Genomic DNA, 20,188 nt, shown 5'->3' on the forward strand with positions numbered 1-20,188 from the left:
GCTAATTAATCCCACTTTGGAGACAGGGGATCATTCTGAAGCCACAATGTCCAACAATTGCAGCTAACCCCAAAGGCAGGTGTTTTCTAACAGATTCCCTGTCCCTGTTCTATATCTCCTAGAAGGCAATATATAACATTGCTTGGAGGTGATTCTTGATAATATGCAGAATACTGAACTACAGCAAGGCCAAACTATTGGCTCATGGCTCATAACGTTGTTGTTTTCTTAAAACTATTTTTTTAGAACTTAACGTATGGCTCATAACTTGATGTAATAAATGCCTTTTCTGGTTAGGAAAGGTGGAAAGTGGCATTAAAAAATACAACAGTATTCATTAAAAAATTAAGGTATGATCCAGTCACCTTTAAGCACTTTTAGGTCCCCTTGATTTCTGTCAGAGAGACTGAAGCACAGTGGGTGGATCCAGAGTTCTGTTCACAGGACACCCCTGCTAGAAAAGGGTTGGGAACCTCTGGCCTGTGGAACAAATGCGGACCTCCAAGCCTCTTAGATCAGACCTACAGACTCTCATGAGGCCACTGGACCTGCTCTAGGTTACTGATATTATTTACTCCATCCAGCTCTGCCCCCTCCCCTAGTACAGAGCTGATGGAGGGCACTTCGCAAAAGTTAAGGAAGCACCATGCCTGGATTAGGGATGGACAGATTTCGTTAAATATGTTCCATCTGTGTCTCACGACTTGTCAGGTGTCTTTTGTTGCATTGTCCACTCGTTGATAGGGATGTATGAGTATTTCATTCTACTTGCTGAAGTGCGCATTAGCATAAGTGCAAATTTGCACAAATCCCCCCAAGTAACAAACTGGTCCACGAGTGGTAAAAAGCCAGTCCTCTGTGAAATTTCCCTAGAGCCAACACATTGGGGCAAGGCGGGCATACCCAGTCTCACCCCTTTCATGCATTCATGTTGAACAACTAAGAACATAAGGAGCTGTGCTGAATTAGAGCAAGGCCCATCTAGTCCAGCATCCTGTTCACACAGTGCAGTGGTCAACCAGCTGCCAGTGTGAAGCCCACAAGTAGGACATGAATTTGTCCAGTCCTCTTTTAAAGCCCTCTATATGGTGGCCATCATGACATCATGTAGAAATAGATTTATTATCCCTTTAAATATTGATATCAGGAGCAACATCTCATCCACAGAAGTCCCCCCAGTTGCCTTGAATCACCTCCTCCCCCTCTTCATTGCTGCTATAACCAACTTATGACCCCCCCCCCATTTTGGTTCTTCCCCAAAAGAAACCAACACTCCCAACAGACTGGATAACAACACTGGACTACCCTGCAGTGTTATCATACATTGCCCTTCCTGAGCCTTGGTATGATTCTAGAATTTTCTCCATAGCATGGCTTCCCTCGGTGTCATCAGGCAGCCGCTGGCGAGATCACATCACTCCAGTGCTGGCACTGGTACCAGTTGTTTTCCGGGCCAAATTCAAGGTGTTGGTTTTGACCTTTGAAACCCTATATGGTTCTGGCCCAGCCTATCTTAAGGAGCACTTCCAGCAACACTGGACAGGCTGCTTAACAAGATCAGCCTCGGATGGTCTTCTCTCTGTCCCATCAGCTAGGACAGCTAGGCTGGTGGGGACGAGGGGAGAGGGCCTTTTCTGTGGTGGCCCCCACTCTGTAGAACTCCCTCGATAGGGAACTCCACCATGCCCCCTCTTTAATGAGCTTCTGCCATGCATTAAAAACATGGTTGTCCAGGCAGGCATTTGGGATGGGTTAAGGTATTTTAGAAAATGTTTTTATTGTAGAATTTTATTGTTGTAAACTGTTTTATTATATACTTTGTACATCGCCCAGAGTGGCTGGGTGACCAGCCAGATGGGCGATTAATAAATTTAATAAATAAATAAATAAATATCAGTCATAGCTGTAACTGCACTCATTGGCTAAAAACACTGAACCATGGGCACAGGCTCATTCCTCACAAAGCAATTGGTTAGAAGGGTGCCTGCACACGTTGCTTTGTATGCTTCTTCTGTGCAGTCTAGAGATTTTTCTTCAGGTGGTTTAAAAAAAAAAAAGCTCAGAGCCTGGACCCATTGCTGTATCCCCGTTTTCAACAGTCAGCCTTGCCTTCAGTCTCTTGAGCTTGACTCTGCCTTGGTTGGCTATGGCCAAATGCTGACGAATGCTCTGGTTCTCAGTCATTCATGCGAGAAGGAGAACGCACGGTGTTGTTCAATGATTATTTCCTCTGGCAGTGTCTTCTTCACTTGTGTAGACTGTGTCACCTGCACAGTTTGTATCATGCCTCTCTCATATGGATAGGCAGAGAGGATAGCTCCATGGGACATTCATAGTCACCTGTAAGTCTCCATGCACACGAGAATTGAAAGAAAAAAAGGCAAAATGGCTCCATAGCGTGGCCGACACTTGGAAATGTATATATACATGTACCCAATCCTGATGAAAGTGATCCACTTCCCCTACATGCATGCGTGTGCATGCATGTGCGCACGCACACACACACCACATAAACTTTGGCTGCCCCCAACGGTGGTTTCTACAGCCTCTCCTGTTTGAGAGCATGGCTGGCCCTCAATCTGTTCTCCCCTACTCATTTTTTCCATCTGTCTCAATGTGTGTGGTTACAGCACAGGCAAAGTCACACTTCGTTGCTTTCCAACAGCATTTTATTTCGCTCCCATCTCTTGAGGATCTCCTTCTATCGGGATGGGAGGAGGAGAGGAGAGACAAGCAGAGATGGAATCTTAAAAACATCCCTTCATGGAAAGCAGCTCACCTGAGCAAGCTACAGCTCCCCCTCCCCCATCGGCTTGTAAATGTGAGAGCAGCTCAGCTATTCCAGAGCCAAAACATGGCTGGAGGGGAAGCAGAGCCAGGGGGAGGAACCACTCCAGAAATATTCTTCATAAATAGAGGATTTCAGAAGAAAATGGCCAGCCCAGTTTTATGGAGTTGGCCACCCTGAATGCACAATCAAATGGTAATTCAGAATAGGGCTCTTATAAGATTTTTGGGAGCCAGGACGCAACGTGGAACCCCAGGTTTCTTTAATAGAATTGTAGGGTTGGAAGTGACCTTGGAGTTCATCAGGTATCTGCAGTGCAGAATGGTTTTACATTTTCCCAGCTTTCGTGCAGTTTTCCCCCCATTCTAAAAAGTTGAAATGCCTCTCCTATGGCTTAATTACTTGCAGTAAGAGCATTAAGTTAAAATATTCATTCATTCATTCATTCATTCATTCATTCCAACAGTGGAGGCTGGTGGCTCTGATGTCAGTGGGGTGGTGAATCCACTCTGGATCTCAGTCAGAACTCTAAAGGAGTTATCCAAGGTGTGGAAGCACCTTGGACAGCTTCTTTAGGGTTCTGATTGGTTCTGACTGAAATCTCAATAGCTAAAGCACTCTGGGTGGGTCACAAAAATAACCTGGTATTTTTGGTTGTTTCGGCCCCACCCCTTTTGCCGCTGGCTCCACCCACCACTGGAGTGTGGCCTCTGAGAACTTGTCCAAAACAGAATTCAGTTCTTGGGCTGAAATAGGTTGCTTCCTTGATTTACTGCGTGACAGTCTTTCAGATACTAGAAAACCTCTATCACATCTCCCCTTAATCATCTCCCCTCCTGGCTAAGCACTGCACAGGACATGAATTTTTTTAAAAAGCAACAATTCTACTATAGACATGGGACATTGCCAGGTGAATGCTTCCAGGAACTGCAGGCCAGGGATTTGTCAATCAGGAAAAGTCAACCTTCTTGAGGTTCTCTGAATTCCCCCTTGAAGCTCATTCTGACATGTGCCTGCATCAGATTTCAAGCTTTGATGTTGTTGTTTTTTACATAAAAATTTGTATGTGTTTTTGTACACATTTCCCTCAATGTAAGTACCAATTGTGCACATTCTGATGCATTTTTCTCCCATTGATTAAACTGTGTTTGCATGCATTTTTGAACTAGGGATGGACGAAAGTCCCTTACCTGGTCCCGCAGCTTTTGGGGGGGGAGGCGCTCCGTTTCTCCCCCCACAATTCTTGGCGGGGGAGGCGCCCCGCCCCTCCCCACCAAAATTCTGGCTGGGGGGAGGAGCCCCATCCCTCCCCACCGAAATTCTGGCTGGGGGGGAAGCGCCCCGCCTCTCCGGCCGTGAAAGAAAAAAGTAAAGTAAAAAAAAAAAACGTGATAGGCTACGTAAATCTTTACATAGCCTATCATGGCTGACTTTGGGGGGGGGGAAAAAAGCGTGTATGCAAATGGCAGCGCCCATGGGCGCCGCCAGTTGCGTTCCTTATTTGGGCACGGGTAGTCTACGTAAAGTTTTACGTAGACTACGGCGAAAATAAGGGCAACACAAATAGCGTTGCCCTTATTTTCACCGTAGTCTACGTAAATCTTTACGTAGACTACCTGTGCCCAAATAAGGAATGCAAATTGCGCCAATGTACGCAAACATTTGCGTATGCACTTTTTTTTTTTCAAAGTCAGCCATGATAGGCTACGTAAAGATTTACGTAGCCTATCATGGCTGACTTTGAAAATCTAGCCGTGATAGGCTATGTAAATCTTTACGTAGCCTATCACGTTGGGTTTTTTTTTTTTTACTTTACTTTACTTGGAAATGGCGGTGGTGGCAGCCAGTCGGAAGACCAGCCACCGTCGCCGCTGCTGCACCACCGCCGGGACCCGCCGCCGCGAGGGACATTCGCACAAGGTATGTCCCATCCCAGGGGGGGCGGGGGGTGTTGGAGAATTTCCCCACCAATTTTGGGGGGGCGAATGCGTTGGCATTCGGCCTCCCGGAGATTCGTGGAGAAATTCTCTGACATCCCTACATTTTTCAAATGTATACACACATTCATGAGCATTTTCAAATGTACACATTTTCCAAACATGTTTTATTTGTTGCACAGATCACAAGCATGGAAATGCATGGCCTTTGACCACAGATAGCATTCATGTTTGTGTTCAGTTCTGGGAGGTAAAACAAAGTAAATTCTGGTCAAAAACAATGTGCACCAATTTTCCCATACATCCTCACTGCAGATCCTTCAAAAGTTCAACTATGTACTCCTGTGTTAGCTGACAGACCTGGTCTGGAGGGTAGTCAGTAGACCGGAACTAAGCCAGGAAGGTACATGTAAGGATGAGTGAACTCCCTGTGGTCCTGGTTGCACACCACTTGTTGGACCTCCACCAGCTACTCACCCATTTGCTGTGCTGTGTGAGCCACTGAGTGGTCATGAGCACCTGACAAGTGGTGAGCAGCCCCATTTTCCTCACCAAATGCCATTTTGCAGAAAAAATATTGGCTCATCCTTGTTCGTAAACATCCATTTGTGCAAAAGGCAGCCATAAAGTGGTCATTTACACAAACTTACAGCTGTAAATGGACTATTTATGGCTACAACCTTGCGTAAGTGACCCCTTTACAGCTTCCATTTCTGTGAATCGATGTTTATGGACAAGGATGAGCCACAATTTTTCCACAAAATGGCAGCTCAGCAAGGAAGCAGGCGGTCGCATGCAAGTGGGGGGATTTGTGGACTGGCATCCAGGGGGCTGAGCCAGCAATTTCTCTCCTGGATTTGAGACCCAGCCTAAGATCCACAACATCCCTAGGTACATGACAGGCAGGAAAGCAAGAAGACAAGAAGAGATAATCACACAGCAGGCTAGCCCTCCCAGTAGAGCCATGTCGCTCAGAGTGAAGATTCCAGACAGGGGAAAGAGTGATTGCTGAGTATGTTTCCATTGTAAGTGCAGCAACAGTCACTGAATGTAAGACATGTTGTATAGGACACAAAGCTTTGGTTTCATTTGTGAAGAGTAGGGATGCCTGAAAATTCAGCAACACATTCCAATGAGTTCGGATTTCAATGCATCTATACTGGGCATTCTGCTGTGGCCCAGCTTTTTCCAAGTCAAATGGATTCTGTGGACTTGTGAACCAGTTTTTCACTGGGGGTGGGGGGTGGATTTGTGCTAATGTGCATTAACACAAGAAGAATGAAATTCTGATTTTAAAAATCCAGTTCCATCAATGAACGGACTTAGGGGTGCACGAAAGCCAATTACCTGGTCTCGCAGCTTGCTTCGCGGTGGGGGGGAGGTGCTTCACTGCTCCCCCCGAAATTCAGGCCTGGAGGAGGCTTCCCGCCTCGCCCGGCCGAAATTCAGGCCGGGGAGAAGGCGCCTCGCCTCGCCCGGCCGCGAAATAAAAAGTTAAAAAAAAAATGCCCCCGTGATAGGCTACGTGACGATTTACGTAGCCTATCACGGCTAGATCTGCAAAGTCAGCCATGATAGGCTACGTTAATCGTCACGTAGCCTATCACGGGTAACGTAAAAAAAAAAAAAAAGCACGTACGCAAATAGCGGCCCCCATAGGGAGCCGCCATTCGCGTTCCTTATTTGGTCACTGTAGTCTACGTAAATCTTTACGTAGACTACGGCGAAAATAAGGGCAACGCAAATAGCATTGCCCTTATTTTCGCCGTAGTCTACGTAATCTTTACATAGCGTTGCCCTTATTTTCGCCGTAGTCTACGTAATCTTTACGTAGCGTTGCCCTTATTTTCGCCGTAGTCTACGTAATCTTTACGTAGCGTTGCCCTTATTTTCGTCGTAGTCTACGTAATCTTTACGTAGCGTTGCCCTTATTTTCGTCGTAGTCTACGTAATCTTTACGTAGACTACAGCGACCAAATAAGGAACGCGAATGGCGCCATTAGCCGTACGCGCTTTTTTTTTTTTTTAAAGTCACCCATGATAGGCTACGTGGTGATTTACATAGCCTATCACGGCTGACTTTGCAAATCTAGCTGTGATAGGCTACATTAATCGTCACATAGCCTATCACGGGGGCGTTTTTTTTTTTACTTTTCTTGGAATGGCGGCAGCGGCAGCCGGTCAAAAGACCGGCTGCCGCCCCCGCCCCTGACAAAGACCTGCTGAACTGCCGCTGGGACCCGCTGCCGGGAGGGACATTCGGGAAAGGTAAGTCCCATCCCGGGGGGGGGAGGGGGGCAGGGGGGCGGAGAATTTCTCCCCAAAACTACTTTGGGGGGCCGAATACGTTGGCACTCGGCCCCCCGAAGTTTCGGGGAGAAATTCTCCCCCATCCCTACGGACAATGGAATGAAAGATGCCTGACAATCTGCAAAAGACAGATGGAATGGATTTAACAAAATCCATACATCCCTAATGGTGTAGGGATCCATCCACTAGGGATGGTGGAGAATTCCGCCACGGATTTCAGTGAGGCCGAATGCACTGGCATTTGGCCCCTCGAAATCCATGGTGGAACGGCCTGCCCCTCCCAACGGATTCCCCCTAGGACGAGGCTTACCTGGGGCGGATGTTTTGGACGGTGGCAGCGGTGGCAGCGGCGGTGGGTCTGGCAGTGGGTCCAGCAGCGGTGGCAGTGGCTGGTCTTTCAACCGACTGCTGTGGCCGCCATTTGCATCCTGGTCTTTGCTGTGAATAGGGATGTATGAAAATTCTGCCACGGATCTCGGGGAGGCCGAATGCCAGCGCATTTGGCCCCCCGAAATCGGTGGCAGAACTGCCCACCACCCCCCGCCACCCCCCGGGATGAGACTTACCTTGGGCGGATCTTCCTGGTGGCGGCGGGTCCAGTGGCAGCTACGGTGGCGGCTGCAGCGGCGGTTCGGTGGCGGCGGCGGCTGCGGCAGCCGGTCTTCTGACCGGCTGCCGCCGCTGCCATTTCCAGTTAAAAAAAAAAACGTGATAGGCTACGTAAAGATTTACGTAGCCTATCACAGCTAGGTTTAAAAAAAAAAAAGCGATAGGCTACGTAAATGTTTACATAGCCTATCATGTCTGACTTTTAAAACAAAAACAACAACAACAATGCACGTACGCAAATACGCCGTGGCCGCCGCCATTTGCGTTCCTTATTTTGGCACATCTTAGTCTTCGTAAAGATTTACGTAGACTAAGACGGCGAAAATAAATGGGAACGCAAATAGCGTAGCATCCACTATGCTATTTGCGTTCCCCTTATTTTCGCCGTCTTAGTCTATGTAAATCTTGACGTAGACTAAGACGTGCCAAAATAAGGAACGCAAATGGCGGCGGCCGTGGCCGCCGCCATTTGCGTACGCGTGCGTGTGTTTTTTTTTTAAGTCAGCCATGATAGGCTACGTAAACATTTACGTAGCCTATCATGGCTGACTGCAGGGACGCAAACAGCGGTGGCTACGGCCACCGCCATTTGCATCCCTGCTAGCCAGCAGCTGGATGTCCGGCTGCTGGCGGAGCTGGCCAGTGGCTCCGCAAAATTGCTGCGGAGCACAGCCGGCCGTCCAGGATTCCGGGGGGGGGAGGAACAGAGCGCCTCCCCCCTGGCGAGGATTCCGGGGGGAGGGACGGAATGCCTCCCCCCCAACCATAAACATAATCCTTGAAAGGTAAGTGCCTTTCGTACATCCCTAGCTGTGATAGGCTATGTAAGTATTTACATAGCCTATCACAGCAAGCCAAGGAAAAAAAATACAGCATATGCAAATGGCAGCTGCTACGGTGGCCGCCATTTGCATTCCCTATTTTTCACCGTTTTAGCTTACGTAAATATTTACGTAAGCTATTACGGCAAAAAAAAAAGGAACGCAAATAGTGCCCACTATGCTATTTGTGTTCCCCTTTTCTTTCGCCATAATAGCCTATGTAAATATTTACGTAAGCGAAAACGTAAAGGCGAAAAATAGGGAACGCAAATGGCTGCCACTATATCCGCCGCCATTTGCGCACGCTGTTTGTTTTTTTTTGCCCAGCCGTGATAGGCTACGTAAATACTTACATAGCCTATCACAGCAGCCTGGCTGGATGCAAATGCAGTGTCTGCAGCAGCCTGTCCATGGCCGGAACTCCGGCTGTGGACGGGCCTGGCCGGCTGCTCCGCGAAGCCGGCCAGGCAGGATTCCGGGGGGGAGGACCAGATCACTTCCCCCCTGATTGAGGATTCTGTGAGGAGGGACGGTGCCCCCCCCACGAATCAATTTCGCGAAAAGGTAAGTGACTTTCGTACATCCCTATGAAGAACCTGTCCTCTTGAGCTCTGAAGACTACAAATTGGGGCCATAAAAAGAGCCCATGCTTTGCATGCAGAAAGTCCCAGGTTCAATCCCTGGCATCTCCAATAGGGCTAGGAAAGACTCCTGCCGAAACTCTGGAGAGATGCTGCCAGTCAGTGACAACAGTACTGAGCTAGATGGACCGATGTTCTGACACCGGATAAGTCAGCTAGGGTTGTCTGTCATGGTGAAATCTGGCCCTTTGGGGGCCCAACAGATCCCCATGATGGACCCAGCTTGGCTTGCAGCTGTCTATGTTCCTAAATGTTTCCCTTCTGTGTAAATTAAATGCAAGTTCTAAAAATCTACACCTCTTTGCTATAAGGGTGCCTTTGCCATGAACATCCTTTTATACAAACACACACACACACACACACACACATACACACACATATATATTAAAGGCAAAACTGAAGTACTTTGGCCACATCATGAGAAGACAGGATTGCCTGGGGAAGATGCTGATGCTAGGGAAAGTGGAAGGCAAAAGGAAGAGGGGCCGACCAAGGGCAAGGTGGATGGATGATATTCTGGAGGTGACGGACTCAACCTTGGGGGATCTAGGGGTGGCGACGGCTAGGGGTGGACGAAAGTCACTTACCTTTCATTGAAGCTTGTTCGCAGTGGGGGGGAGGCACTTTGCTGCTCCCCCCACGAAATTCAGGCCGGGGGGGAGGCTTCCCACCTCGCCCGGCTGCGAACTCCGAAGTTAAAAAACAAAAACAAAACGCCCCCGTGATAGGCTCCGTGACGATTAACGTAGCCTATCACGGCTAGATTTGCAAAGTCAGCCGTGATAGGCTACGTTAATCGTCACGTAGCCTATCACGGGTGACTTAAAAAAAAAAAAGCACGTACGCTAATGGTGGCCCCCATAGGGAGCCGCCATTCGCGTTCCTTATTTGGTCGCTGTAGTCTACATAAATCTTTACGTAGACTACAGCAACCAAATAAGGAATGGGAATGGCGGCTCCCTATGGGGGCCGCCATTTGTGTACGCGCTTTTTTTTTTTTTAAGTCACCCGTGTTAGGCTACGTGACGATTTACGTAGCCTATCACAGCTGACTTTGCAGATCTAGCCGTGATAGGCTACGTTAATCATCACGTAGCCTATCACGGGGGCATTTTTGTTTTTTTTTTCTTTTCTTGGAATGGCGACGGCGGCAGCTGGTTGAAAGACCGGCTGCCGCTCCCGCCCCGCACGAACACCCGCTGAACCGCCGCCTGGACCCGCCGCCGGGAGGGACATTTGGCAAAGGTAAGTCCCGTCCCAGGGGGGGTGCAGGGTGAGGGGGTGCAGAGAATTTCTCCCCGAAACTTGTTCGGGGGGCCGAACACATTGGCGCTCGGCCCCCCGAAGTTTCGGGGAGAAATTCTCCGCCATCCCTAGCGACGGCTGACAGCAAGCTCTGGCGTGGGCTGGTCCATGAAGTCACAAAGAGTCGGAAGAAACTGACTGAATAAACAACAACAACAAAAGGGTGACATGGATCAGGAAAAAAAAAATTCTCATGAAGTTTTCCTTTCTCATTTCCTTTCAGACTTAAGTTTGAAACACAGACATGGTTGAAATATTATTATATGCAGGGGTTAAATGGATAATGGATTATAAATACTTAGGGAAAATCTCAGAGAGATTAAAATATTTACCACTTTGAAAAAGACATACATAGTTAAACCAGCATCGCTTTCTCTCTCCCCACAACCCTACAAATAAATGTTTGAATGTTTTAGATCTGGAGAGAGGTTTTAACGGATTTGCTTTGATTAAAATGCCTTATTTAGGGTGCTAGAAATAGAATGCCTTGTGGACAGAAATAGTAGGGTTGCACAAGGTCAAATACTTCTTCCTACCTGTTGAACAAAGAAGTTGTTTGCCAAAAAATCCCCTCTTGTGCCTTTGTTTCTAATAAATGCACATACTTCAGAAAGCTAATCTGTAGAGCCTTTGTATTTTCATGGGGTCACACAATTTTAAGATTCTTTTTCAAGGAAGTATCGGACAATTGAACGAGGCCCTTTCAGAGAGTAAGCACTTTTCCATCTTCTTGCTCTTCTATTTTTAGGCAGGTTCTTTGAGTTAAACATTCTTTCCAGATTCGTTCCTTTTCAGTTCAGTGGTAGATAATTAGCTGGAGTCAGAAATAACCTCTCCATTTGCGTTTCATACCAATGGCTCAAGTGCTTGAAAAGCCTTGGGAAAAGAACAGCCTGCTCACCTCGAGTGAAGCTAGCAGTTCTCCCCATGTGTTCCTTCTGCTAGTGGGGGCTGTGGCAACCAAGGTCAGGCAATGAAGCTTGAATGCAGTGGTACTAATTGCCATTCTCCTTAGAGCTTAACTGGAGGGTCTGTGGGTGAAATGTTCATCTCAAGTTAGAGCCCATGACATCTCATGGAAGACTTCATGTGGGTACACCTTACACGAGCATAGTGACCACTGGAGGCTGGTGGCTCTGATTTCAGTGGTGCTGTGAATCCATTCTGGGATTCAAGCAGAACCAGCCAGAACTCTAAAAGAGCTATCCAAGGGGTTGAACTCATTCCCAAAATGGCACGTTGTCTAGCTCCTTTAGAGCATTTGAGACAATATATTTAAAGAAAAGGAAGGAAGGAAGGAAGGAAGGAAGGAAGGAAGGAAGGAAGGACGGAAGGAAGGAAGGAAGGAAGGAAGCTGTAGTGACCAGAATCTACCCAAGAAGGGATTTGACATGCCCATGATGGCCCAGCATGGGCCTGCTTGCCACTGCCTCATCCCTTGCCACTCTCTGGGTGGACATAAAGGGGTCCTTGGAGCTGTGGGGCTCTGGTCCTCTGCTCCAGACTCCAGTCCTGGCTGCACCACTGGGCTCCTGTATTACTCCAGAAGATCTGAAGCTGGATAGATGAAATACACTTATTATAATCTTATCTATAGGTGGCTTCAGGGGGGCATATACATATTCATGTAGTAGTTCATCTCTCAGGAAGTCTGGTATCAGAGTCAGAAATTAGAATGGGCAAGGCCATCCTCAAAGGTAGGCATAGTTGGGTATCTGCCAAGGGCACACACCCCAGCAGGGCCAACTGACAAGAGCCCCCTGGACTAGGTCTTCCTCCTCACCATGGTAACCTGCTTGTTCACCTGCCTCTCGCTCTGGCCCAGACCATGATGGTGGTGAGAAGAAGGTGCAGCAGATGCCATGGCCTTCTTGTGTACTGGCTCTCTGCCTGGCAAGCAAGCAAGTGGCAGCAATGATGAGGAAGAGAAGCAACAGCAGCTGGTGGTCATGGTGGTGAGAAAGTGGGCTCAGCGAGGGAGGGGGCCCATTCAAGGTCCTGAAAAACCTGAAGCTAGCCCTGGGGCAGGGCCAATGCACGTTGCCTACACCTCTTGATTGAGATAGAATTTCTGGTTAAAGCATAATGTCAGAAGGGGACTAGTAAAGATGAGGCACATGAGACCTAGTGGAAAGGAGGAGGAAGGAAAATTGTGAAGTATGCAATCGACTGAGGAAAAGGAACCTGAAGGGAGGGGAAATGAAAATGAGTTTTTGGTTAAGAGGAGGGGAGAGATGGAGAACTGAGGCATGAAAGAGGTAATTAGAGAGGAGGTGTTGCTCCCAAGTTTGGCTTTTGGGGGCTTTGAGAGGGCATAGCAGGCAGGACCTGGAACAGCAGAAGTGGGGTACAAGCTCCAATACAAGGAAGGGCCTGCTTTGAGCCTGCCTTGAAGTGGGGTTCTTCTGTTTGAGTGGAGGGGAGGGTGGGTCACAATGCTGAGCATTCAAAAATCCCCTTTTATTTTCAGCTCAATTGTGAGAAATTGAGCAGCATCCCTTTGTGTAAGGGACCGCTGCTCTACACCAGTTCTATGAGTACTGATAATGGTGGTGGCAGACAGTTGCTTCACAAGGTTTTTTTTTTTCCAGTTGTGGGGTCAGAGAAAGGATATAGTGCTCTTCTTTGGAGGCTACAATGTGCTTTCTGCTATTCTCCTAAGGACACAAGAGAACCCAGCTTTTGGCTTCAAGTCCTGAGAGCAATAAATATAGCTCCTATTGAGAGGTAGAGTGAAGCGGTGAGTAGCTCCTTTTTGTTGGGTTGTTATCGATGTGGCTCATGAAAAGCTCTCCCAAATCAACGCAAGGTCATTGTGAGATGAACTAGCTCAATAGGTACTTGGGAGCTGAAAGCAAAGGACCACTACGGAACATGAGTTCAAAACTGTTAATGAGACCAATAGGAGTTGCATCAAAGCCAGACTGAACATTCACCAGCCTCTTCTGAAGCTTTTGAAGCAGATCTAAATGAATAGGGAATGAGAGAGAGAGAGAGAGAGAGAGGAAAAAAGAACCTCTTGAAACCCTACCTCTAAAATTAGCACAGCTTAATGGCAAGTTTTCATGAGAAACACCAGGTTGGATGAGTCACAGGTTGGAATTAAGATTGCCGGGAGAATTATCAACAACCTCCAATATGCAGATGATACCACCCTAATGGCAGAAAGTGAAGAGGATCTAAAGAGCCTCTTGTTGAGGGTGGAAGAGGAGAGTGCAAAAGCTGGTTTGAAACTCAACATTACAAAAACTAAGATCATGGCATCTGGCCCCATCACTTCCTGGCATATAGAAGGGGAAGAAATGGAAGCAGTGACAGATTTTACTTTCTTGGGCTCCAAGATCACTGCAGACGGTGACTGTAGCCATGAAATTAAAAGACGCTTGCTCCTTGGGAGGAAAGCTATCGCCAACCTAGACAGCATAGTAAGAAGCAGACATCACCTTGCCGACAAAGGTCCGTCTAATCAAAGCTATGGTTTTCTCAGTAGTAATGTATGGCTGTGAGAGCTGGACTATAAGGAAGGCTGAGCGCCGAAGAATGGATGCTTTCGAACTGTGGTGCTGGAGAAGACTCTTACGAGTCCCCTGGACTGCAAGGAGGTCAAATCAGTCCATCCTAAAGGAAATCAACCCTGAGTGCTCATTGGAAGGACAGATACTGAAGATGAAGCTCAAATATTTTGGCCACCTAATGTGAAGAGAAAACTCTCTGGAAAAGACCCTGATGCTGGGAAAGACTGAAGGCAAAAGGAGAAGGGGACGGCAGAGGAAGAGATGGCTAGATAGCATCACCGACGCAATGAATATGAACTTGAGCACACTCCGGGAGAGAGCGCAGGACAGGAAGGCCTGGCGTGCTATGGTCCATGGGGTGACAAAGAGTCGGACACGACTGAACGACTGAACAACAACAACAACAACAATGGCATGTTTCATTTTGCTGATCATTACTGGATAGAATCAGTAATTATTCAAAGAGAATCCCGCAAATACACTCCTATGTACACTTACCTAATAATCAGCCTCATGGAACACAATGAAGTTTACTTTTGAGTAAGCATACATAGACTTGCTCTGTCAGTATTTCTTCTGTTCTGAAGGCTGATATTCTGTATGAGATAAAAAGGGGTCCACAAGTTCTAATTAACGCTGCTGTTGTTGTTGTTTTCTACCATAATATTCAAAATTTTGTACAATTATCTTAAAAAAAGAGCCACAAAACACTAATAAAATCATTAAAACAGCAACACACACACATACACACACATCTCACAGAGCAAACCTTTCCCAATCTATTCTACATGCAAATTAAATTGTGGACCAGGACAGATGTAAAATCCTGCTGAAATAGCTAGATCTCCATTGCTTATCAGAAACAAAGTCAGATGCCAAATTATTCCCTGGGCATTCTGCAGTATTGGTGGAGGTGCTCACGAGACTGCCCTGGCCCCTCTTGACCTATGCCTTTGAAATAATGAGATATGAAGCAGAGCCTCCCCAATTGTCCCAGTGAATGTGGAAGAATATGTAGAAGAAGCTGTTCCTTCTGGTGCACAGACACTCCAGACTATTTGGGGCTGTAAAAGTTAAAACAGCATCTTGAATTGGGTCTGGAAGCTTATCGGCAGCCAATGAATCTGAACAAGAATAGGAGCAGTGGTCTGTGTGGCCCACATCTGCTAAAGTGAAATATGCAGAATTCTGCAGCATCAGAACCAACTTCAAGGGGAGCCCCAAGTAGGTAGCACTACAATAATCCAGACTGGGGTTATCAGACCATGGATTATGCTGGCAAGATGTGCATCTGAGAGAAAGGGTTGTAGCTAGAATTTCAGCCATAGCTGATAAAGGATAAAAGCCAAGCTCAGTCTTACTTAAAGCAGACCTTAATAAACCTACTTAGAGTACTTAAGTCCCATTCATTTCAGTGGGTCTACTCTAAATTGTTGTTGTTATTTGCTTTCATTTTTTCCCCCTCTTGCAAGAAACCCAAGATGTCTTACATGATTCTCCTCCTCTCCATTTTATCCTCATAACAGCCCTGTGAGGTACACTAGGCTGAGAGTCAGTGACTGTCCCAAAGTCACCCAGTGAGCTTTATGGCCAAGTTGGGACTAGAACTCAGATGTCTCAAGTTCCAGTCCAACACTCTAACCATATTGGATTTTACCCCAAATGCTGCTTCAGTAAGACATTTTCCCCAACATCAGCAGCATGCATGCAATAGATCAGGAGCAATTCCCTCTCCAGATAATCAAAGAAGTACAAATGCACAATCCTTAACAAAGGCTGCACAATTTGTCTAACTCTTCCTTAAGTGGATCAGCACCAGTCAGTGATGGACAGCACTACATCATTCATGCAACTGTTATGTTAAGGAAATGCAGTGCATTCACTCTTTCAATATTAGTCTCTAACCTAGAGATTTAGAAACACTGTGTTTATAAACTCCCCACCTCCACCACCACCCAGTCTTTATGGGGCAAAACACATTACTTGTATACTACATTTTTTCCATAGGCTGTCATTTGATTTTTTAAAAAACATCTTTGTTAATCTTTGTTAAGTTGATAACAGGCACTTCTCACCTTTGCCTCCACTTGCCAGGAGTATGGTTGGGTCAAGAAGCATGCCCAAGCTACAAACTTGCTCCTTCAGGGGGAGTGAAACCACATCCAGAACTGGTTGACATAACTCAGCGCTGGAAGAAAAAGTAAGAGGACTGGAGCGGCGATTGTTGACCCTCCGGGAAATAAGAGAACATGAAGAGTTCTTAGACAGAATGGTGGAACTACAGCAGCAAAGTGAAGAGCAGAAGATAGAAGAGCAACAGCAAGATGAGGCAGTGGGAAATGCTGAGGTGAAGAAAAATGGAATAGAGGACACTCCTTGGAAAAGGGTGACAGTTAGGAGTAGGGATGTACGAAAGATACTTACCTTTCCCCGGATTATGCTGATGCTGGGGGGGAGGCGTTCCATCCCTCCCCCTGGAATCCTGGCCGGCTGGCTCCACTCCGCAGGGATTCTGCGGAGCCGCTGGCTGGCTCCACCAGCAGCCGGACATCCGGCCGCTGACTAGCAGGGACGCAAATAGCGGCCGTCATAGCTGCCGCCGTTTGCATCCCTGCAGTCAGCCATGATAGGCTACGTAAATGTTTACGTAGCCTATCACGGCTGATTAAAACAAAACAAAACAAAACGAGCATACGCAAATGGACACTACGCTATTTGCGTTCCCCTTATTTTCGCCGTCTTAATCTACGTAAATGTTTACGTAGACTAAGACGTGCCAAAATAAGGAATGCAAATGGCGGTGCCCATGGGTGCTGCCATTTGCTTATGAGCGTTTTTGTTTTTTTTTACCTGGAAATGGCGGCAGTGGCAGCCGGTTGGAAGACCGGCCGCCGGAGCCACCGCCACCAGGAAGATCCGCCTAAGGTAAGTCCCGTCCCAGGGGGGGCGGGGGGGTGGGGAGCCGTTCCACTATTGATTTTGGGTAGGAGTGCATGAAAGCCACTTACCTGGTCTCGCAGCTTTTCGCAGTGGGGGGAGGCGCTTCGCTGTTCTCCCCCCGAAGCTCAGGCCGGGGGGGAGGCTTTCTGCCTCGCCCGGCTGAAATTCAGGCCGGGGAGGAGGCGCCTCGCTTCGCCCGGCCGCGAAATAAAAAGTTTTTTTTAAAAAAACGCCCTCGTGATAGGCTACGTGACGATTAACGTAGCCTATCATGGCTAGATCTGCAAAGTCAGCCATGATAGGCTACGTAAATCATAATGTAGCCTATCACGGGTGACTTAAAAAAAAACAACGCGTACGCAAATGGTGGCCCCCATAGGGAGCCGCCATTCGTGTTCCTTATTTGGTCGCTGTAGTCTAAGTAAATCTTTACGTAGACTACGGCAAAAATAAGGGCAACGCAAATAGCATTGCCCTTATTTTCGCCGTAGTCTACGTAATCTTTACGTAGACTACAGCGACCAAATAAGGAATGTGAATGGCGGCTCCCTATGGGGGCCGCCATTAGCCGTACGCGCTTTTTTAATTATTTTTAAAGTCACCCGTGATAGGCTACGTGACGATTTACGTAGCCTATCACGGCTGACTTTGCAAATCTAGCTATGATAGGCTATGTTAATCGTCACGTAGCCTATCACGGGGGCGTTTGTTTTTTTTTTACTTTTATTGGAATGGCGGCGGCGGCAGCCAGTCGAAAGATCAGCTGCCGCCCCTGCCCCTGATGAAGACCCGACGAACCGCCGCCGGGACCCGCCGCCGGGAGGGACATTCGGGAAAGGTAAGTCCCGTCCCGGGGGGGTGTGGGGTGCGGGGGGGTTGCGGAGAATTTCTCCCCGAAACTTCTTCGGGGGGCCAAACACGTTGGCGCTCGGCCCCCCGAAGTTTCGGGGAGAAATTCTCCGCCAACCCTAATTTTGGGGGGCCAAATGTGCTGGCATTCGGCCTCCCCGAGATCTGTGGTGGAACTTTTGTACATCCCTAGTTAGAAGAAGAAGAACTAGAAGCCACTCTGCACCAGTGGAGGCAGTGAACTAGGGAACCATTTGCAGGTACTGGAGTATGAGACTGGAGGACAGCCTGCAGAGGAAGAATTACAGGGGACCCTGCATAAGAGCAAGCAAGAGGCTGAAGGTCAGCCAAGCAGAGGCGATGAAACCAAGGCCTACAACAAGAAGAGCAGAGTAGTAGTAGTGGGAGACTCCTTCCTGCATTGATTTGAAACCCAAGTATGTCACAAAGACCCGTGGACTCGCCAGGTATGCTGTCTCCCAGGAGGATGGATAAGAGACATGACTGAAGGGTTGCCTGCACTCATAAAGCCCACTGACAGGTAGTCCTTTCTTCTCATTTATGTGGAAAAATTATACTGCCAAGCGGAGCTATGAAGAAATCACATCAGACTTTGAAGTTTTGGGAAGGAAACTCAAGAACTTTGGATAGTTTTCTCATCTATCCTTCCAGTTGTTAGAAGAGGGATAGAAAGGGAACGAAAAATACTCCAGGTGAATGACTGGCTACAAAGGTGGTGCCGACGTGAGCGATTTGGATCCTGGGACCACGAGCTATACTTCCTGGAAGTAGGGACGGGTGGATCACTTATGTTGTTCTGGCTGGGGGGGACTACAGGCGGGGGGAGGTGATCCATCCCTTCCCCCAGAATCTGTCCAGGCTGGCTTTGCTCTGCACCTTGAAAACAATGCAGTGACTACTCAAAGCCAACATGGATTTGTCAAGAACAAATCCTGCCAGACGAATCTGATCTCATTTTTTGATCAAGTAACCTCCCTTGTGGCCTGTGGGAATGCTGTGGACATTATATACCTCAACTTCAGCAAAGCTTTCGACAAAGTGCCCCATAATCTCCTAATGAGCGAACTAGCTCAAAGTGGGCTAGATGAAACAATGATTTTGTATACTCTTGAGCATACCAGTTTGTCAGTCCCATTGAATTCAAACAGATGTACCACTGAATATACATGCTTGGGATCATGCTGCACAGTCTGGCTTACTTACACTGATGGTGGTACTGTAACTGACCTCTATCTTGGCAATGTTCAAACTCCTGGGAAAGCCAACAGTGAATTACCAGGCAAGAAATCATCATACCCATATGCATTGCTATAAATAATCCCCAAGAATGCACAGCCGAGCATGTAAGAAAGCTTGCCAAAACAAATCCATAATGCAGCAACATCCATAAACTGTTCAGAAGACGTAGATAGGAGGCTGAACAATTTGGGGGAAGTAGGTAATTATACAGTTCAGATGAACCATGGCTTGACAGATGTCCCAGAAGTCATCAATACTCATTCTCAGCACAGCCTTGAATCTTACCACATGTGTGATTTCTTTCCCCTTCACACTTATGGGTCCCTGACTGAGAGACATGATAAGGTGACAAATACCAAATGGAGCTTGAGACCATCCTATGAATATTTCCTGTAAGAGATCCCTGTTTACATAATAGCGAACAATTATCCTGTCCATTTCTTCATCATTCTCAGCTATGTCAATGTTTACTAGGACTACAGCAGCATGTAGCCAAAAAAATAAAATAAAATAAATCCATTAAAATACCAAACCCCATCACAGGGGACAGAGGAATTGTGTTATCTCCTGTGGGTTCTGAAACAGAAGAAAGTGTTGGAAGGCACTCTACATTTCCAGTGCAAGTCAGGAATCCTCAGAGGAAGCACAAGCAAAGTAACTATCAAAGAACAAGGGCTTACATAATCTATTAAGTGTTTGAATAATAATACTGCAGCCGGGGAAAACTTGACTGTTCAACCCCCATTGGTAGTTACATGATTGTGGGAGAGAAAACACCACTGTTTTCCTATCCCTCTACGCTGAATAACATGCAGCCCCCTGTGAATGCCCATTTGGAGGTAAGGCTCATGGGGTTGAATGAGACTTACTTTCAAATATGAGTGCACAGGATTGCAGCTGTAGTAGAAATAGCAAACACACATAGCTGTTATATCCAATTCAGGTTGTTGTTGTTGTTTTTTACTGATGCCAACAAGATTTGTGGCAGCTGAATGGGGGGGGGCAAAGGGCAGTGCTGCTGCCAAGGCAGGAATACCTGGAGGACTGAGACCTCATCACTCAGAGGGCCCCCAAATGCAGTTTTCTCCCGCACCCACTGGCACTCCACTCACTCCACCACCACCACTGGGGCTATTTTTGCTTCCCACCCCACCCATTTCTCCTTTTTATTTTCCCTTTTAAAACATGTCACGCATGCTGGTCACACACCAAG

The sequence above is a fragment of the Heloderma suspectum genome, chromosome 1, assembly GCF_057233095.1.
Source record: "Heloderma suspectum isolate Gila_16-S chromosome 1, 16-S_ref, whole genome shotgun sequence".
NCBI classification, from domain to species: Eukaryota; Metazoa; Chordata; class Lepidosauria; order Squamata; family Helodermatidae; genus Heloderma; species Heloderma suspectum.